Source organism: Ranitomeya variabilis, chromosome 8 (assembly GCF_051348905.1).
Source record: "Ranitomeya variabilis isolate aRanVar5 chromosome 8, aRanVar5.hap1, whole genome shotgun sequence".
Classification (NCBI taxonomy): domain Eukaryota; kingdom Metazoa; phylum Chordata; class Amphibia; order Anura; family Dendrobatidae; genus Ranitomeya; species Ranitomeya variabilis.
In genome coordinates, this window is record NC_135239.1 from 16,869,788 (window position 1) to 16,873,930 (window position 4,143).

Genomic DNA, 4,143 nt, shown 5'->3' on the forward strand with positions numbered 1-4,143 from the left:
TATTCCCTCCCATCACATGTGTGGGTGAGCTCTTTAGCTACGATAGTGATTACACATCTTAAGTTTGTGGTGTTGGTTGTTATATTTTTTTTTATTGTAGTAACCGTTGGAGGTCCTCTTGTGTTCTGTAATTCAACTGATGTGAGGGAGGTGCCGGCCTTTCATGCTTGTAGGTTTCCTGTCCTTGCTGGGCGGATCCCCTCTCTTGGTGCTGTTATGGGTTCTGAAAAATCCTGTTACCGGTAAGTAACTAAGACTTTTTTTGGGGAGGAATTGCTCTGATTTATTGCTTTTTATTTATTTTTTTTAAAACGTGTTTTTGTGGGGCTTCCTATGAACTCTTGAAGAGAAAAATGTAGAGTTTTTAATAGTGTCTTTAAACCTAGAAGGACCCAAACTCTTACACTTTTACTCTTGCTCTTTTCTTTTTTTTTTTTTTTTTTCCAGCCAATGTAGTGTAAAGTGCTGCGGAATATGTTGGCACTATACAGTTAAAAATTATTATTAGCTTTAATACAATTTAACATGATTTAGGCTGGGTGCCCACGATCTGGATCTAGAAGCGCTTTGGACTTAGCACATGTTTTCTGCATCCAAAGTGCTGCCTTCTATTGAACGCAGGTGAATCCGCATGTGTTCAATGATGATGACGATGTTTTACTGCATCCAATACATTCTATTGATGTAATTTATCTAGAGATGTGCGCCGCATATCAGTTACTGTAAAACAAAGCTCCAAGTGGGATGATAATTTTGCGTTCCCGTGTGGTCGGCGGGCACGTCAAAACGCCGCATGCAGACGCATCTGCATACAGCGCATGTCCCTGCGTACCAAAGGTTAACCCCTTAATCCCATTTGACATACTATCCCATCGAGGTGACCTGTCAAATAATTCCCAGTGACGGGATTGTACGTCATGAGCGATCAGCCGTGCTCACGATCAAAGGCGATCAAAAAATGTTACGTACCTGAAAATGGTACCAATAAAAACGTCAACTCTTCCTGTAAAAAAACCAAGATCTCACATGACTCTGTGGACCAAAATATGGAAAAATTATAGCTCTAAAAATGTGGAGACACAAAAACTATTTTTTGCAATAAAACGCGTCTTTTAGTGTGTGACAGCTGCCAATCATAAAAATCCACGAAAAACCCTGCTATAAATAGTAAATCAAACCCCCCTTCATCACCCCCTTAGTTAGGGAAAAATAATAAAATTAAAAAAATGTATTTCCATTTTCCCGTTAGGGTTGGGGCTACAGTTAGGGTTGGGATTAGGGTTAGGGGTGTGTTGGAGTTAGGGGTGTGGTTGAGATTAGGGTTAGGGACATGTTCGGGTTAGGGGTGTGTTTGGGTTAGGGTTTCAGTTAGAATTGGGGGTTTCCACTGTTTAGGCACATCAGGGGCTCTCCAAACGCAACATGGTGTCCCATCTCAATTCCTGTCAATTTTGCATTGAAAAGTCAAATGGCGCTCCTTCCCTTCCGAGCTCTGCCATGCGCCCAAACAGTGGTTTACCCCCACATATGGGGTATCGGCGTACTCAGGAGAAATTGGACCCCAAAAATTGTTGTACAATTTGTCCTGTTACCCTTGGTAAAATAAAACAAATTGGAGCTGAAGTAAATTTGTTGTGAAAAAAGTGTTCATTTTTTTTAAACATTCCAAAAATTTGTGTGAAACCTAAAGGGTTAATAAACTTCTTGAATGTGGTTTTGAGCACCTTGAGGGGTGCAGTTTTTAGAATGGTTATTTTCTATCATATAGACCCCTCAAATTGACTTCAAATGTGATGTGGTCCCTAAAAAAAAAAAAAAAGTGTAAAAATGAGAAATTGCTGGTCAACTTTTAACCCTTATAACTCCCTAACAAATCAAAATGTTTCCAAAATTGTGCTGATGTAAAGTAGACATGTGGGAAATGTTACTTAAGTATTTTGTGTGACCTATCTCTGGATTTAAGGGCATAAAAATGCAAAGTTGGAAAATTGTGAAATTTTCAGAATTTTCACCAAATTTCAGTTGTTTTTTTTTCACAAATAAAAGCAGGTAATATCAAAGAAATTTTACCACTATCATGAAGTACAATATGTCATGAGAAAACAGTGTCAGAATCACCGGGATCCGTTGAAGCGTTCCAGAGTTATAACCTCATAAAGGGACAGTGGTCAGAATTGTAAAAATTGGCCCGGTCATTAATGTGCAAACTGCACTTGGAGGTTATGGGGTTAAAGATAGGTACTCAGGACGAAGCAGGATGCATGCGGAAGTATGCGGAGCTGAAGGGAGAAAGTACGCGGACCATCCAAATGCAAGTGTGAAACCGGCCTAAGACGGCTGTCTTTAATGCAGGTAATGAGTTGATTAGGAGCATCTAACTGGTCTGTAGGAGCCAGAACTCTTGGGGTATGTGCACACGTAGAATGATCCTCTGCGGGTTTTTCCACAGCGGATTTGATAAATCCGCACGGCAAAAACACCGCGTTTTTTCCAGCGGATTTACCTCGGTTTTTGTGTGGATTCTACTGCAGTTTTCTATTTATGGAGCAGGTGTAAAACTGCTGCGGATTCCGCACAAAGAATTGACATGCTGTGGAATGTAAACCGCTGCGTTTCCGCACGTTTTTTCCCGCAGCATGTGCACTGCTTTTTTGGTTTCCCACCGCTGTGGACCCGCAGCAAAATCTGCATTGTGTGCACATAGCCTTAATGGTTGGTAGGGGATCAAATACTTATATCTCACTGCAAAATGCAACAAAATTTATATAATTTATACAATGTGATTTTCTGGATTTTATTTTTGATATTCTATCGCTCAATGTTAGTTAACCTCCCCTTAAAAGTATAGAGTGTTAATGTCTTTGTCAGTGGGGAAACTTACAAAATCGGCAAGGGATCAAATAATTTCCCCCACTGTATTTAAAGAAATAAAGAACAGCACCTTGTAAAAGTAGCTGGGTGCAAAGCCTCCTAGGTACATAGTCCTTGTAAAATATAGAAAAAATGGTAGCAGAACACCATAATAGTGCAAAAAAAAAGATAGTTTTAATGGCCCATCATGCGACGCTCCAGCTCTGTGTGAACCTTCTTCAAATAAAAATATCACGATTTTTATTTCAGTGTTTTTTTCATTTTGGTATCTATTTTAAACGGTATGCAAAAGACTGGGGAGGGGGTGTTAAAAAGATGACTGTTTTTTTATTATTGTAAATGCTGTAATATATAATTGAGTTTCTCTGACACTGCTTCACTGGGGGGCTAGTATGTATAGTAGTTTGGGGGGCCTGCTGAAGGCCCTAACATGTTTAGTCAGTAGGCTGACAGGAGTGTATATGTGCAACCACAATACAGTTATTTAAATGCTGCGGTCAGATTTACAGTGGCTTTTTCATGGTTAAGTTTGCATCAATCACTGCATCTTCCATTGATGAAGCCAGGCAGAGAGCAGTGACTAAAATGAACATCACAGGTCCTTGAGGTGTTAAATGTATAGTAGTAATGGATTTTCATGAAATTGCATCCACTTTGCTTCAACGGCAACTAAAAAAAAAAGAATGAATTCCTCTTCAAATGATTGAACGCCAGGTTGGAAGCTGCTTCTTTCGATGAGCTGATGAAGACTTGAAGAGCTCACGTCCAGCCTATATTACTGGGAGAGTCACTCCCACAAAAGGAACCAAAAAAAATCTAAAACTTGGATCGGGTTCCAAACTGCATGTTGTGGTCTGAAAATGAAGAAAGCTGATGGAAATGTACTGGTTACTTTCACTTTTGTGTTTGTTTTTTTTTTGCTATGCCACCGCCATCTACTGAAAAATACATGGCATTACACCCAAGTTTGTATGTAAAGGGCATAAGGTGGCAGATTTCTTTATGCAAAAGTACCACATTTTCAAGGGAAAAGAAATCACTTCGAGGGCATAAAACTTTTTTTTTTGTTATCTCATACAACTCACATTTGTTTGAGATGTCCAGGACTGAAAAAAACGTTCCATGGGGGTTGTTTCTGCAACAAGGACAGATTTCTGCAATAGATGCATTCATCGAAATGGAGCGTGCCGTAATCAGACGCATAATCTTTACACTGGTTGGGGAGGAAGAGTTAACCAAATAAAATGAACCATAAGTCTGGTTTAAAGAGCA